Source organism: Hyla sarda, chromosome 1 (assembly GCF_029499605.1).
Source record: "Hyla sarda isolate aHylSar1 chromosome 1, aHylSar1.hap1, whole genome shotgun sequence".
Classification (NCBI taxonomy): Eukaryota; Metazoa; Chordata; class Amphibia; order Anura; family Hylidae; genus Hyla; species Hyla sarda.
Genome location: NC_079189.1, coordinates 312062625 through 312080776, shown reverse-complemented (window position 1 = coordinate 312080776; position 18152 = coordinate 312062625).

Below are 18152 nucleotides of genomic sequence, written 5' to 3'. Positions count from 1 at the left end.
GACCATTATACTACAAAACTACAACTCCCAGCATGCCCAGAAAGCCAAAGGCTGTCTGGGCATGCTGGGAGTTGCAGTTTTGAAACTCTCAGAGGCAGCAGTGAGATCGCTTTACGTCGATCTCACTGCTGCCAATGAAGATGCCGCACTGCTGCTGCAAACTCACCTCCGGGACGCAGCGCAGCCGGGACCGCATGGAGGACGCCGGGACCGCTCGGGACACCGCTCGGACGGGTAAGTGACGCCGGGGGACGGGTCAGGGACATTTAGCAGAGTGGTGTGTGTCCCGATCCCCGTGATCGGAACTCACACACCGCGCTGCTAAGTATTTTCATAGCAAAACGCTGCTATCAGCTAGTCAGATTTGACCAGCTGATAGCAGCGATCGCTTGGGGTGGTGGGGGATGAAACCCCCAGTGGTCGCATGGTAAGATGGCTGGGTATCAGTGATAGCCACCATCTTTCCGGGCGCTGCGGGATGCCGCAAGTAGTGGCAGTGATGTTCATGACGTACCTGTATGTCATGGGTCGGGAACACCTTGCCACCCATGACGTGCAGGTATGTCATAGGTCGGGAAGGGGTTAAGATAGTACTTGCACAAATAGTACTCAACTGCTCACTTAAATGTACTACTTAAGTCTACTTCAGTACATACACAAAAATAAACATATATCTCACATTCAAGAAACACTTAGGAATTGTAGCTTATTGATACCCAATTCCTGCCACTGTTAGGTACACACATATTTCTCTCCTCTTTATTACGTGTGTGAGATGCTCTACCTGGCCAGTAGGTGCTCTTGCGAGTATAGAATAAAACACGTATTTCTAAAGGTAACCTAGTTAGGTTATACTGTTGTGTTCTAGGGGTAAGCAGATAGACCCTAGTAGCCCATCTTATTGGTAGATAGCCTCGGGCAAGCCAATATACCCTTCTGTGTACTAACAGGTGACTCATCGTGGCAAAAAGAAGAATGTGGTGAGATTTCAAAATATTTAGACAACTTGAGACTAAATGTATAGAAAGCTGTGTACTAATGTCTAGTTAGCCTCAAATGTTCTAGAGAGCTATAATAAATGTTTAAGGAGCTAGAAACTAAAGGTTAGATAGCTTCATCAATGTCTAGATAGTTTCCTCAATGTCTAGATAGCTTCAATATTGTCTAGTCAAGATACTAGTAGGAGTATCCAGAGAATATAAATGTGTGTAATGTTTACTTAGGTTTTGTCAGGATGTATAAAACATTTTTATAGGTATAATCCTGTTCTAGTCCTAGTTCCTCTGCCTTAGGGGACAGGCGTCAAGGTCGACTTATCTTAAGTAAGAGGGTTTGCGGTGTCCCGGTACCGTATTATATACATTACCTGTGTAGAGGTATGTAGAGGTATGTAGATGTATGTAGATTTAGTTATTTACCTGCTCGGAGCGTAGCAGGACCTGCGGGTCACATGACTAGCTTAGAACTCTATGGTTTTGCTTTAGGACCTTTGGAGGTTCCCGTGACGTATTCACCCACAATGCACTGTAACGGTGAGTGACAGTCGTTACGGACCAATTCAAAACAGCCGGCCCCAGCCCATATAAGGGACCCACGCCATCTTGGTCTCGCTCTACTCTCTTAGGTTCCTGTCTCTGGAAGAGGTAGGACCTCCGCAGCTTACAAGACAATTCACTAGGCCAAAGCCTAGGCCTATAACCTAGCGGATAGACTAAGCAATTCCCCGCTACTCATCGCAAGATCACTGGACCTAATAACTCCCCTGAATCCAGCGGATCTCTGCTATACAATACCTCAAAAGCTAAATTGGGCTTACATGATCCCAACCGACTATAAATCGCTGCTCAAATCCTATGTAAAGAGACTGTTATCTGGACTGTTGCTGTTACCTCATGCACAGAAGTTCACTAGTAAAAGTCCCTGCAAGTTTTCAACTACAGCGGTTGTGGACAATCCTTTATTCCTGCATCTCCTATTGCTCTTGGGAAGGGTGGCAATAGGCCTATCACGAAACACAGTATTTAACCCTCACCCTGGCGTCACGAGTGACAAGGGTTGACAGCGCCCATAACTATTCAGAACCGCAACACTCTAGTTACTATACACCCCATAAGTCAACATCCTCCCATCCGCCACCACACATTTATATGAAAGAAGTTGCATTATTGCAGCAGAAACGTATACAGTATATATGTAGGAATATTTTCTTATGGTATGTCTTGGTGCAATTCGAGCAGATGTTTGCTAGATAGCTACTATCAGGGTGACACTCTATCAGTCCTCTGGTGATCATATGGTTGTGTTCTTGGGGGGCTTTGATTATCAGCCTTCCCTGGAATATATAATTACATATTTGGTTTTTATCAGAATCTGTTTTTTCTGCTATACATTTTTCACTTGGTGTTTTTGTTTGATTTTATTATACAAGTCAAATAAAGGCTATTCTCCCCATTCTTATTCCCAATGTGGATTGGATAAGATTTGTTTGTGCTTTAGTGAAACCTGCTAACAGCTTGTGTATAGGGACTGCCTAAATCTTCCCTGTAGTTAGCAAGAATATATTTTGCGGGATTATTGCTTTGTTCACCCTGTATTATACATCGTGTTGGGCAATAAATATGCATGCTTTACATAAACAGTGATCCATGTGCAATATCTCAGTATAACTCCTGTTACCAAAACTGCACTGGTTGTAGTTTGGTTGCAGTTTTATCATAATGTGACATAGTATGAATCCTATACTGTGTGTTTTTATATACATCACCTTATCTAGTGTTAGAATTTTGAAGGTGCATGCAAGACAAGTGGAGCCCCTCTAGTCATGCCTTTCTTTTAGTCATAGGGATCAATTAGATTTAGACCAAGTCAGTTCTAGCCATGTACTGGCCTTGCGCAAGGACCTCCAACTGGGACGAATGCTCATGATTATCATCTTACATTGCTGTACAGACCTGCATCCTGCGATAGGACATTGCAGCTCAACCTTTGTGAGAACTATCTTACTACATATTTCTTTATCCACTGAAAACAAACCAGTAAAATTCCCTTTAGTAAAATATTTCAGGACTGTTTCTCTACCAAAGGCTAGATAAATGAATAACCTTACATTTCCCACACACATCTGCCTGTCTTTGACTAGAAAGTGAATACTCCCCACATGCGTTTTTGCTTTACTGTGAATAAGAGACTCTTTCCACAAAAGCATGTACAACATTTCTTTTGCCAAAACAAGCCATGGCCATTGGAGCAGCTGCTGGTAGGCTCAATACCTGGGAGATTGAAATGCAGTGAACAACAAAAGATATGTAAGCTAAGGTTGGCATACTGGGGTTCTCAAGTTTATAAAACATGGTGTTTCCCAAATTGATAATTGATGTCTAGCAAAAAAAGGAATGTTAAGGCACTCACCAGGTGAATGGGAACAAAAGCTCTTATTTTAATTCAGTGCAAAGTGCATACAAAAGCACTAACGGATATGGCTACCAAAGTGTTCAGCTTAGTTACAGCTGTTTCACATTGTGCTAGTGCTTTATCAGATCACATCCTTCTTCTCATGTCAGGGGTGCAAGTACACCTGGTCCATGATGTATGAAGGAACATGAATTTATAAATACTAAAGTGTAGAGATAAAACCAAATAATTAAAAACAAAGCTGCAACATACTTAAAGAGTACCTATCATATTCCCCAAAAAAATAAATAAGAACTTATATATTACTCAGTACATAATCCTGATCATGTCCATATATTTTTTTATGTCTCTAGCACCTATATTTTTCTCACAAATGCCTTCTTTCTTTTGCTCACTTGGTTTGTCATTCTGCGCTCTGGAGGGGACGTGTCCTAATTCTGCATAACTCATCGTCCTCCCTTACTCAGCTGTGCAGTTATGGGTCTCTCTTTATCCAATCACTGCAAGCTGCTCTGTAACCCTCTGTTTTAATGCTGCAGTCTTATAGGACAGGAGTGAGCACAGTAGACTGCTAGTCCCACCCTCACTTACTGGACATTGTCCATGCCTGTACTGCAGCTTCGACAAAGCTGATGATGCTGTTAGACAGGCTTATGTTCTGGATGGTATGGGGAACCCCAGTGGTGTGTTTCTTTTATAAGACATCATTTCTATAAAAAGGAGATCACTTTTTCTCATAAGGTACATTAGAAAGGTTCATGTTTTGACAACATATAAAATTTTTTTTTTTTTTATCTAACAGTTGCCATTAAAATTTAGTTTGTCATTTAATCCTAACTTGCCTTCAGCATTTATCTTTAGAATCCATTTTTATTTATGTTGTAAAAGGAGTTTTCGATTATCAATGTTGTGTCTGCTGTTGAATCTCATTTCCACAGAAGTGTACAATTTTTAAATATCCTTCATGCTTCTGTAACATATTGTCAGGAACCGGACTGGAAGCGGGTAGTGGATCCTCTGTGTTAGTAAGGCGTACCAGGGGAACGGTTCTAAAAAGTTACTGGTTTTCACCAGAGCCCGCCACAAGGCGGGATGGACTTGCTGCGGCGGTAACTCCCAGGTCGTATCCCCTGATAGCGACTCAACCTCACTAACAGCTGAGATAGGCGAAGTAGGGGGGGCGTGGCCTGGCTGCTGTGGTGCATGGTGGTGTGATCCGTGAGCTCCATCTCCCAACCTGCTAAAGCGACTGCCCTCAGCGCACAAAGCATCGGAGGTAAGAGCTGGTCTGCTAGATGGTGAGGGACCCCCAGTGATCAAGGTTCCCCTGGCACAGATGACAGTGCTGAATAAATCCCTCACTGATTCATCCATGAGAGACATGCTGATGCTGCTGCGATCCACTATATCACAAGACATGCATAAATTAATCCCCCCTTTGCAAGCTGATATAAATGCAATAGGAGAGAGAGTGGATCACTTAGAGACCAAGTTTGGGGACTTTGCTAATTCACATAACTCCCTTATTGACATGCACTATGAGGCAGAGGATGACATTATGGCATTAAAAGCTAAAGTAGCGGACTTAGAGGACCGTAGCCGCCGCAACAATATCAAGTTAAGGGGTGTACCAGAGACTGTGGCTCCTGCGGCGATTCCGGAATATGTTCGCACTTTGTTGAAGAATGTCCTGCCTGACTGTTCACCTCAAGAAATAATAGTTGACAGTGCCCACAGGGTCCCTCGTCCGGAACACCGGAATGATACAGTCCCGAGAAACACTCTGGCAAGAATACATTTTTTCCATATCAGAGAAAAACTGATGGAAGTTGCCAGGCGCAATGACGGGCTGCCAGCGCCATACCATACCATCTCTGTATATGCTGATCTGTCGGCAGCGACACTACAAGCTCGCAGGGCATTAGCGCCAATAACCTCTGCTTTGAGAAAAACTAAAATGCTCTACAGATGGGGCTTTCCGACAAGATTGCTTATCAATAAGGGCAATGTTATACATGTGATTAAAACCTACAAGGAAGGCGAATCCTTGCTTGCTTCGTGGAAAATACCTATGTACCCCCCTGAACATTCGAGAGTTTCTACAAGGGCGAACCCAATCCAAAAAGACTGGGACGTAGCTTGAACTGAATCGGTGATAGATGCTTTTATTAACCAATTGCAGGTTCGGGTGCACTGCCGGTGACCCATAGTTTCAGAGTGGACTCTAACCCCCACTCCTTGAGGGACGGTGTTCGGCTGAAGCCGTCCCTACTTACCTTTATTTGTTTCATGTTTGTGTTTACTTGTTTGTATGTTCAAATGGCTGGCATCTTTTATGTTTGTGGTCCTCAGTGTTCACTCTGCTCAAAAAAGACAGGCGCACGCTGGCTGGGAGGTGCGCTCTGTCTCCCTGAATCCTTACTCTGGATTTTCATATCTATAGATACTTATACAATGTTAAGATAGTCATCAATATCGTTAGTATTAACGTGAATGGGCTAAATGCTCCAAATAAAAGGTCCCATTTGTGGAGAGAAGTAAGATCTCTAAAGTGTGATGTTCTGTTTGCAGGAAACGCATTTATTGTCTGTGGACGAGTCCCGACTTGTTCATCCAGCTTTTTCACATTTTTTTCACTCCCATTATAGTGCAAAATCAAGGGGTGTCTCGATCGCCATAAGAAATACAGTGGCCTTTCAGCTTAGGGAGGCGGTATCGGATCCTCATGGTCGGTATGTTATCTTACGTTGTACTATCAATGCAGCACCATTAACCATAGTGGCGGTATATGCCCCCAATCAAGGCCAGATTACATTTCTTAAACGCTTACTTAAAAAAGTGCGCAGTTCCCCGTGGGGCTCTTTGCTTTTGTGTGGGGATTTCAACACTGTCTCTGATTACACTTTGGACACTACCTCTACTTCTCGCTTTCCCTGTACTACACTGTCTTCTTTATTAGTTGTGGAAGAGCTATAGGACATTTGGCGAGCACACCACGCTATGGAAAGGGACTACACCTTTTTGTCCAATGTCCATAACTCTTATTCACGAATCGATATGTTTCTTCTTGACAGATCTCTCCTTTCTACTGCTCTGATATCTACTATAGAAACAATCAAATGGTCTGATCATGCAGCTATTACATTGCAGCTTGCCGACACTGTATCCTCCCCCCCCTCATACATTTGGAAGAGCAACCCTTATATATGGGCACACTCTGATTACGGTACACAACTTCAAAACGACATAACAGAATACTTCAAACACAATTTAGAATCAGTGGAGGACCCTATTGTTCTGTGGAACTGCCATAAGGCAGTAATTAGGGGGTATTGTATTAAATATTGAGCCTCACTTAAGAGACAGCGGGAAAAACGGATGACCGAAGTCTTGAACCGCTTAAATGTAGTGGAGCAAGCTAACAAAATTGCTCCCTCGGCGACTCTGGCTTCTGAGGTCGCCTCCTTGAGGAAAGATCTTCGCTGTCTCTTATTGACGTCCTATGAAAAATCTTACCTCAAATTAAAAGCTCACAAAACATTACTCACAATTACTCACAAAACAACAAGGCGGGAAAATTGCTAGCTCACAGATTAAAGAAAAGGCAGATTAGGGCCCGTATACCTTACCTTATCCACCCAGTTACGCAAAAGAGATTATATACCCCTACTGAGATTGCTAATGGGTTTCGGACCTTTTACTCCTCACTGTACAATCTACGTGATACCATTACCTCGCCACCTGATATCTCACACATAACAGCAAAATTTTTATCTAGCCTTCATCTTCCCTCAGTGTCTCCAGAACAACACTCGATGCTAAACCTAGAGATAACTACAGAAGAAATAACACAAACGATTAAATCACTTCCTTCAGGGAAAGCGCCCGGTCCAGAGGGATTTATTAGCTCTTACTATAAAAAATTTCAAGTTATTCTTTCCCCTCATTTAGCTAAATTTTGTAATGCAGCAATGTCTGGGGGTACACTGCCGAAGGAAAATTTACAGGCTACTATTACCGCGTTACCGAAGCCAGGCAAAATTCTAGACAGACCTCAAAATTTTAGGCCCATCTCTCTCCTAATTCAAGATATAAAAATATATGCAAAACTATTAGCTACAAGAATTTCAAAAATTCTGCCTCAACTGATCTCTGCAGATCAATCTGGCTTTGTGGCGGGGTGTGAAGCCTCGGACAACACCAGGCGGCTTTTGAATATATTTGCACACCTAGAGCGGGAACCCCTGCGGTCATACTGGCGCTGGATGCCGAGAAGGCCTTCGACCGCCTCCGGTGGTCGTATGCCTTCTCGGCCCTCTCACACATGGGATTTACGGGTCCCATTCTTTCAGCCCTGGCTTCTCTTTATTCCTGCCCATCGGCTACGGTAGTGGCAAATGGCTCTTTATCAGAAGTTTTTCATATATCTAATGGTTCTCGACAGGGCTGCCCCTTATCACCACTAATATATATCTTGTCGATGGAACCGTTAGCTCAGGCTATCCGCCAAAGCTCCGAGGTTAGGGGGGTGACCATAGGTGGCACAGAACACACAATCGCACTATATGCAGATGATGTCATACTCTCGCTCACCAAACCTTCAGTGTCTATCCCAGCAGTAATGGATATTATACATAAATTTGGCGATATTTCTTACTATCAACTGAACGCGACTAAAACACAAGCACTCCCGATACGACTCACAACTGCTCTTTTGGACACACTAAAAGCTTCTTACTCTTTTGACTGGCACCTCACTTCTATTCATTATTAGTGTTGCTCACGAATATTCGCAATTCGAATATTATTCGCGAATATCGCATATTCGTGAATTCGCGAATTTCGCGAATATAGCGCTATATATTCGTAATTACGAATATTCGTTTTTTTTTTTTTTTTTTTTTTCACAGTACACATCACAGTGATCACCCCTCTCTGCTTCCAGCTTGTGTGGTGTAAAGAAGGCTGTAATACTACTGTGTGAGACTGGCGCGCAAAAATTCGCATATACGAAAATTAGCATATGCTAATTTTCGCATATGCGAATTTTCGCGTATGTTAATTTTGTATGTACTAATATTCACATATGTTGATTTTCGCATACGCGAATGTTCGCATATGCGAAAATAAAACAAGAATATAACGAATATGCGAATATTCGCGGATATATGACGAATATTCGTCCATATATTCGCGAATATTCGCGAATTCGAATATGGCCTATGCCGCTCAACACTATTCATTATTTAGGAATAGAACTCTCCTATCCGCACAAGGCTTTATACGCGGAAAATTACCTTCCACTTCTGACAGCAATGAAACATGAGCTAAACAGATTGACGAAGGTGGAGGCGTCCTGGGTGGGTAGAGTGGCTGCTTTCAAGATGCTTCTTCTTCCTAAGTTCTTATATCTGTTCCGCACGCTCCCAATATCTCTTCCTTCTTCCTTTTTCACTAAGGCTCAATCATTACTCTCCCATTATATTTGGGCTGGAAAACTCCCTAGACTTTCTGCACATATACTTACCAAAACTAAGCCTATGGGAGGCTTGGGTTCGCCAGACCTGAAACGCTACTATACAGCCACTTTGGTATCTATGTTGAGGCCTTGGTGGGAGGATCCGGTATTGCTTCCGTAGGTACATATTGAACTACACACAGTAATTCCCTTCAGACTTAGAGACCTGGTGGTCTTACCATATTGGAATATACCCCCTCCTCATTTTATTAATCCTTTAGTCAAGGCCTCTTACAATGCATGGGTAAAATATATATCTCAAACCCCCACCTCATGTCCAATGAATAGGGAGGAGATACCCTTAACTCTTATCCAAAGTAGTATTCCTGATGTTGACTACTCTGGGTGGATGGCATTGGGAATTCTGCAGGTTAAGCATCTCTATAAATGGACCACATTGTTTACTTTTGCAGAATTATGTAATACTTATCATTTAGCTAAACAAGATTTTTATAAATATTTGCAAATTCGTCATTTTCTTAACAGCTTAGAACCAGTAGAGACACCTCTGGATAGCACGGCAATTAAAGCTATCTCTTTCCCTCTCAGAGGTTTAAAACCGTATTATCATAGATTATCTCATGGAGATGATTTCTCGAAAACATACCCTCTGAGACTATGGAAGAGGGAATTAGGTTGCACTTTTTCACTGGAAACATGGCAAGGGGCTTTTACAATAATTCACAGAGCACTGCAATGTTCCTCTCACATTGAATCAGCAATTAAGACCCTCCTGAGATGGTACTATACCCCCAACAGATTAAGTTCTATATACCCAGATGTCTCGGATAGGTGCTGGAGGGGATGCGGAGAGAGAGGTTCGCTCCTCCACATATTGTGGCATTGCCCCTTGATACAACCTTTCTGGAATGCCTGCAGATTACTATTAAGAGAGTTATTCAGTACACTGACACCATGGACCCCCCAGACTGTCCTGCTGTTTTTGGACATTGGTATGGTGCCGAGTAGTGTTGCTCGCGAATATTCGCAATTCGAATATTATTCGCGAATATCGCATATTCGCGAATCCGCGAATTTCGCGAATATAGCGCTATATATTCGTAATTACGAATATTCTTTTTTTTTTTTTTTTTTTTTTTTTTTTCTTCACAGTACACATCACAGTGATCACCCCTCTCTGCTTCCAGCTTGTGTGGTGTAAAGAAGGCTCTAATACTACTGTGTGAGACTGGCGTGCGAAAATTCGCATATGCGAAAATTAGCATATGCTAATTTTCGCATATGCGAATTTCCACACATGCTAATTTTCGCATGCACGTATTTTCGCGTACGCGAAAATAAAACGAGAATATAACGAATATGCGAATATTCGCGAATATATGACGAATATTCGTCCATATATTCGCGAATATTCGCGAATTCGAATATGGCCTATGCCGCTCAACACTAGTGCCGAGAGAGGTTCAAGATTTATTCTGTATTATCTGCATTTTAGCTAAGATTGCAGTGGTGAGTCATTGGAAATCTGTTGAAGTCCCAACAATTGAAGGGTTGCGGCAGAAAATCCAATTGACATGCTCATATGAACATATATTAGCATTGGGGGCAGATAGACTTAAATCGTTTACCACTAGGTGGTCCTGCTGGTTGAAGTCTCCGTATCACAAGGTACTTTAATTTAAAGGTTAAGATAGACTATCACATAATCACATACAAATGGGAGAGTGGTAACACTTTGTATTTCTGCTCATTCACGACATACACAATCTTGGTTCGAACAGAGGTTAGAACTATTTTAATAGTTTAAGCAGAGTGTTGTTGGGAGTACATATGATAGAATATGTTATGGGTCAGAGACCACAACTGACGCAAGAAGAAAACGACTTAGAAAATGTAATGCCAGGCCTGGTTTTGTTCCAATGTTTAATTGTGTGTAAATCAGGGAAATGCTAGGGCTATGACCCTCTAATAGTGTTACGTAAAATTGTATATTTTGTGCATATGTTGCACCATGATGTTCCCTGTCTGTTTGTTGTAAAAATTGCAAAAGTTTCAATAAAAAATATTTACAAAAAAAAAGAGATTGGCGAAGTACACAAGGACAAGGTGAAGGCAAGGTTGGACGTAGCAAGAGGTCAAGGCAGACGGCAAAGGTTCGTAGTCAGGGGCAACAGCAAGGGTCTGGATACACAGGCTTGGGAACACACAGAACACTTTCACAGGGCACTAGGGCAACAAGATCCGGCAAGGGCAGCAAGGGGAAGTGGGTTTTTATAATGTGGGAAGTGATTGGTACTGACTGGGCCAGGCACCAATTAATGGTGCACTGGCCCTTTAAATTTCAGAGAGCCGGCGCGTGCGCCCTAGAGAGCGGGGCCATGCGCGCCGGGACAGGACAGCAGGAGGACGGAGCAGGTGAGAAGATTGGGATGCGACCCGCGGACGGGCGCATCCCGCTACGCGGATCGCATCCCCGCGGGTGATAACAGAGCAGCGCTCCCGGTCAGCGGGTCTGACAGGGGCGCTGCACGATGAAGAACGCCGCGAGCGCTCCGGGGAGGAGCAGGGACCCGGAGCGCTCGGCGTAACACATATGTTGCATAAACCGAAGTAAACCTTTCCGAAAATGCATAACTATTCCCAGAAAATCAACTATTACTTAAATCTGACAAAAACACTGATGCCATTCATTTTATTTGTGATGCTTTGATTTATGTGCTTGCAACAACCCCTTTAAATTAAGGGTTTAGCCATTGCTTGTTCTTTTGCTAACATTTTTGATGACTGGTTGATAATATATATTGTTTTTCAGCAGAAAATCCTTTCCTTAATCCTTTCCAGTTAAAGGAAAACTGTCAGCCAGTTCACCCACACTAAACCAAATACACTGGTTTACAGTGTGGGTGAACAGGAGTCCATACAGGGGTCACCTATTTTTTTTTGTCCACTGGCCGCCGAGTTATGCACCTGTAAAGTTCCTTTCTTTGGTCTATGAATCACGCTTTCAAGGCGGGGCCCCCGCTGGCTGTATGCCTCTGCTACCACACTGGAGTTTCTAAGCCCAACCCTGTTGTTTGCATAATCATTATCTTCAACTCCACATCCTGTCCCCTGAGCGTTAGCACTCTGTCTGCAGAGCACATGCGCATGAAGATTTTACCCAGCTCTCACGTCCTGAAGACGCAAGAGCTCTGTGTACTGTTATCGCTTTGCGCATGCACCGGTCCCTTGCTACACCCGGAAGTCGGGAGTAGCGAGGCTTCAATAAGAGGTACTAGTCCATTCACAGCATCCAGCAGCTGGGTAAAATCTTCATGCGCATGTGCTATGCAAATCTTCATGTGCATGCGCTCAGGGGATATGTGACTTTACTTGGAGTTGAAGATAATGAATATGCAAACAACAGGGGTGGAAAGAAAGGACCGAAGAAAAATACCTATTCTGTGTCTCCTGAAGTTATCCATGTGATTTTGCCATATTCTGTGGCCCCTGTTGTCTCCTCAAAATTATTTTTCCTGGCTTGCAGCCCAGACTACAACTCCCAGCAGTCATTGCAGCTCTGTATAATGGCTTCCAGCTAACTGCTTTTACTATCTGTGTGCATTCTGTGTTGTTGTCAGCAGCACACACTGTACATATCTTTTCTTTCAAACAATCCTTCCCCCAGCAATAAATAATGATATGCTCTGAATGGCAGCAGTCAGTGATTAAATCTACAGCAGGAAAAGAGCAGCATTATGTGGTGAGGAGACTGGGCTTCTCTGCCTGCAAGATCCTCACACCGGGTGAGGGAGGGGAGGTGTGGCTGTTTGGCAACCACCAGTGTATCATGTGCCCTGGGTCTTACCAGCACAGTGAGACATTCTGGGTGCCATGTTCCTGTTGCATTTCCTGGTCTGTCATGTCATACTGCTCTGTCCACTGGGGGCCATGCGCGAGCACTAGCTATGTTTTATAGAGCTGGTGTGTGCTCCCTAATGATTCCCCTTCCAATTGTTGGAAGGCAATCCCTATTTAAAGAGGCCACACCTGTTGTTCTGGGCCTCAGCAAGTTTTTGCATTCTGCTTTAGTGTGTCTGCATTGCTAGGTCTCTGCCTGATCTGTCTCCTGTACCTAGTTCCTGATCCGTGCCTGTTTATTGGAGTCTTTATGCACTTTGCAAATAAACACTATTATCAGCATTGCTGTCTCTAAGTGTCAGTTTTGCACCATTCTGCCTGCCTGGCTGACTGCCACTTGTGGCACAGTGAATCCACACCCATGGGGCGTTACATAAATCATGTGGTGTTTCTCTTCCAGGAGGGTGTGGGCTAGTCTCACTGTGGGATCACAACGACAAGCAGGATCAGATTATGATGTCTTTCTCTCACTCCCTCCATGTAAGTGACAGCTGAAAGAAGGAAACTGCTCTATATCACTAATGAATGATATTTAAACAAATAAATAGGTTGGTGAGAGGGAAAGGATGGGCTATGGGTTTAGTTCACTGGGGTACCCCTTTAAATATGTAAGTTGTTATTTCAGATTTGTCGACAATATCTTTATATTATGGACATGCACAGACATTTAGAAAAGTTTGAATTTTTTTTAGGTTTTATAAACCAGTCTAATGATATGAATTAAAAATTTACATCCAAGATCAGTGGCAACAAGTTGGAGTTCTTGAATGCATACCCTCTACGTCTAACGCATACTTGCATTCTGATAGTTATCATCCACAACACACTATGACTGCGATTCTGCTTTTACATAGGATAAATGCCAGTATGACGGATTTGTTCAGCAATCTCAAGAAATGAGTGCTAGAACTCTGGGACTTACAAATTACCCTCTATCCTAATGATAGGGGATAAGTGTAAGTTTGCGGTGAGTCAGACTGCTGGGGCCACCCTCGATCTCCTGCATGGAGCCCCGGCTCCCTGAATTAAACAAGCGTTTTCGACCACAGCATGAAGCTGCGGCATACATGCCCCCTCCATGAGTTCTCCAATAGAGCTGCATGGAGGGTGCGTGTTGGCCGCCGCTTTGTGGGGTGGTCGACACACCCCATTCATGCTGAGAACCGGGGTGCCATTTTGGGAGATTATGGGGGGCCAACGGTTGGACCCCCTGCGATCTAACACTTATCACCTATCCTTAGGATATGGGATAAGTTGTACATCCTTGAGTTATCCTTTAAATGCAGAGCAAAATGAACACAGTCATTAACAGGGGGCCCAAAGTATATGCCCTTTGAACCCAAAACTACACCCCATGAATAGATCACAATTACAAATATTTCAGTGACACAATGCCACCCGCTTCTACAGCTAATAACACACGATCGCAGCGGGTCTCAAGAGTGAAATCAGGTGCGAACAACAACTATTCACGTTCGATTGACATGTCATAAGCTGTTTTTTAATGACAGTAACAATTTACAACAGTATGTATACACTCCAGTTTGTGTCAAATCCTGCAATCTGCATTAAAAAAAGATTTGGAATGTAATGTTGATAACATCCAAAGGTGCTCTGGGATGGATGCCAGCTTCTTCTGTAGGTGCTTTGTTTTTAAAATGTTTTAGTGCTTCATATGTTCAATAATTTTATTTTATTGCACATACAGTACATAGTGAACATACATTTCCATGCATTGTATTTTGTAGCAATTCTGCATTACAATAGCTCACCACAAATATTTGCTTAAATAGGCACTCTCATTAAAAAATATTTTGCTATTGTACTCCTTATGGTAAATAAAAAAAAAATATTTCTAATCTACTTTGTTCAATAAAATGACATTTTTTATATTTTATTTGTGTGTAAAAAAGCTGCCACTAGGTGTCTCCCTACTTGTCCAAAGCCCATTTCCTCCCATCTCTTGCACAAACTTTGGACTCCCACTGGCCTGGCAGAAGTTCAAAATCAGTAAATGCAGTCTGGATTGCTGAGGGGGTTGCAGCCTTAGCCAATCATAGCTCATCTCACACTGAACTGCTCTGGGCTGTGTGTAGTAGAGTGAGGGAGGAAATTCTCCCCTGTATGGCTTCAGATGATGTCACGCCTGCTGGGGAATGCCCCTTCCCAGTCTGTGAATCTGACTGAGACTGAGCAGAAAATACAGAGCAATTTCAAGGTAGAAAACAAAAAAATAGAAAAATAAAGGCAGGGGGTTTATCATGATTGGGCAGTGAACTGGGAGGATTATAAAATGAACAAGATCATGAGAGGTACTCTTTAAGTCATGCATTTGTTATTTATTATTTTATTGTTTTAGAGTACAGCAATATTTTTTGTCAATACAATATACTCCACTGCACCTTAAAGGGTTGCCAGTGGTGGCCAACAAAACAAGAAATAAATCCAGGAGAGGGTGTTATGTGGCTGTACCTGCTTGTCAAGTTGCTCTTGTTCTGTAATTTTACTTTTTTGACTCATGGAGACCTGCTTTTGCTCGGTTGAAAGACGCTTTTCTTCCTGCACGCTCTGCCAGTGGGCTGCAGTGTCCGTGTTCCCTTCAGGTATTCCTTATTCTGGTTGGTGACACTTGCTCAGCTAATAAGCTGAACTACCTACATTAAACACTATTATCCTTTCAGGGGACTAGCCAGACTGAGGGGACAGGAGATGGCCAAACCCCCTGAGATGACAATAGTGTGTGACATATTGTCATGAAATGGCACCAGCGCTTCAGACTTACTCTGTTGACACAGATCATTTATTAAATGCAGACGTCAATCAGTGTTGTTTCTTGAGGAGCCTGACTACTTATGTCCAAACCTGTGAGTGGAGCACAGAAGTAGAAGAAGCAGAAGTTGGAGGAACAACTGTCAAAAACTGTCCAAAAATACAAATTCATCAGTGAGAGAACTTCTGGAACAACTAAAAAAATGAAGGATTTGCACTAGCTGGAGCACTAGCATTGCATTCATCTACACAGTTTTGCACTGCCTGTTCATTAGAGCAAGTATTGGCCCTTCTCATCGATGAGTGGTTTACATTCACAAGATCTATTTTTTCTGATTGATTTTCCTTAATCATTCCCTTCTCTTTACTACATTCTGCACACTGTTGCAACCCCCCTCAGTCTGTTTTTGAGATATTGGCCCCAGTAATTCTAGCACCAAGCAGACAACAAAACTTCAATTTCCAATTGTGTAAAGTCACATGCTATATATATATATTTGATTCTATTATCAAAGACTAGAATCCATTCTTATGGTCTTACTGTATGCCTGATGCCTTACTCTGCTCCTAAGTGATCTAATACTCACCTGCAGGACTTAAAAGGTCTGCTGCCAACATCTTAAGGCCAAATATTACAGAAACTTTAAGAGGTCAGAATATTTTGGCAGTACTGGTGGGAAATACAAAATAATAGGTGGTTTTACTGTTGTGGCTGATCTGTGTTTGCTTTACACCACAGAGCAATTTTAAAAAGAACAGAAAAATGGAAGATTGGTATGTTGATACAAAATGTCTTTAGCAATCTAACAATGTATTTTGTGATTTCCTACATATAGGGGGAGATTTATCACAACCTGTCTAGAGGAAAAGTTGCTGAGTTGCCCATAGCAACCAATCAGATTGCTGCTTTCATTTTTGAAAAGGCCTATGAAAAATGAAAGAAGCAATCTGATTGGTTGCTATGGGCAACTCAGCAACTTTTCCTCTCAAAAGGTTTTGATAAATCTCCCCCTTAACCCTTGAGTACCAAGGGACATATTTGTCCCATGTTTTTAATTGCCTGTATCAGGCAATTTAAAACATGGGACAAATACGTCCCTTGGTACTCAAAGGGTTAATCTTTTCTTACATTAATAAGGGGAAGGTTGAAAGTAAATGTCACAGTCATTTATTCCATCTTGAAATGCATTTTTGTCAACACAATTGTAATGTCGTTCTTGCGTAAATCTAACCTGTCAAGAATGCCTTAGAATAGGGGGTCTAGGAATGACTTTCTTCCCACATGTTCATTAATTAAGAACAATATAAACATCCATCCTTCAAGGCTGCTAATCTCCCGCGGTTATAATTTACTAAGCATGTTAAATATTAAAGAAAACTAGACTATAATTTATAGATTTTAAATAACAAATTACTACATGCTTGCATGAGTTTTACCAGCTTGGGAGAATATTTACATTGTTGTTTTATTGCCTTTTTCACAGATTTAAAATTTAGTTTATAGCACACAAAGTTTCCACATTACTATTTTGTACTTTTTGTATTAACATATACTTTCTCTGTATATTATTACCTCTCTGGTTTAGTAGAACCTATGGGATTTATCTAACCATGCCTTTATGTAAAAAGAAATAATGTACTATAAGCCCAAAGCAACTAGACCAATGTTCACTTTCATCATACTAAAATCTCCCACCGGGGTTGGTTGCTATGGCTTTCAGTATTTGCTTTTTTTCACTACATTTTCAAGTCCTTTAGTTGTAAATCTGTTCCTTTATCTAGCATTAAATATATTTTCTGGTCTCAATAAAACTTGTAGTAAAGTTCTGAAACACAAACACGAACCCCTATGATAGACTATTGGAAGTGAACAAATACTTAGCTACCACTAATTAATTTATAGTATGGGCAGAACCAGTCTCTGTTGTGAAGTTTACGTTTTAACTTAGATATCTTCCATTAAACGTCATGTTCACATTTACGGGAATAAATCAAAAGTTAATTGTCTATTTTGCAATGCTCCTAAGATACAAAATGGATTTGGGAAACAAACTGTAAAATTCCATTTGCACGAAAACATATGTTCCTTAGCAAATAGTTGATCTCCTTGGTTTGGTCATACATTTCATCTACAGTATATTACAATAACCAGGAGATATAATGACAAATGAAAAGCTTTCAGTGCTTTGTTTCTATAAACCCTTGATGATAACTGACATATAATTAAACCATTAAGCTGTTAAGGGTGTATGGAGAGGGTTAAGTACTCAAGGCCTACGCACCCCTATTGCTTTCTTCAGCTGAGGGCCGCTGCTAATAGTTGTAGCGAAACAATCTCTGTTATGGGATAGTAACTGTTTAGATGCTGCTGTCAAAGCTGATTGCAAGGGAGAAGTTTTTTGTCACGGTAGCCTGAGGCCTCTGGTATGCCTCCATGGCTCTACTATTGACAGAGACTAATCAAAAACTACAACCCCAGCTGTAAAAAATACCATGCAGCAATATTAATTTAATCATAATCCTACAACCTGACCACACAATACAATATCCCTTATAACTTTATTTTTACTCTATATACATACATAGACCCCCC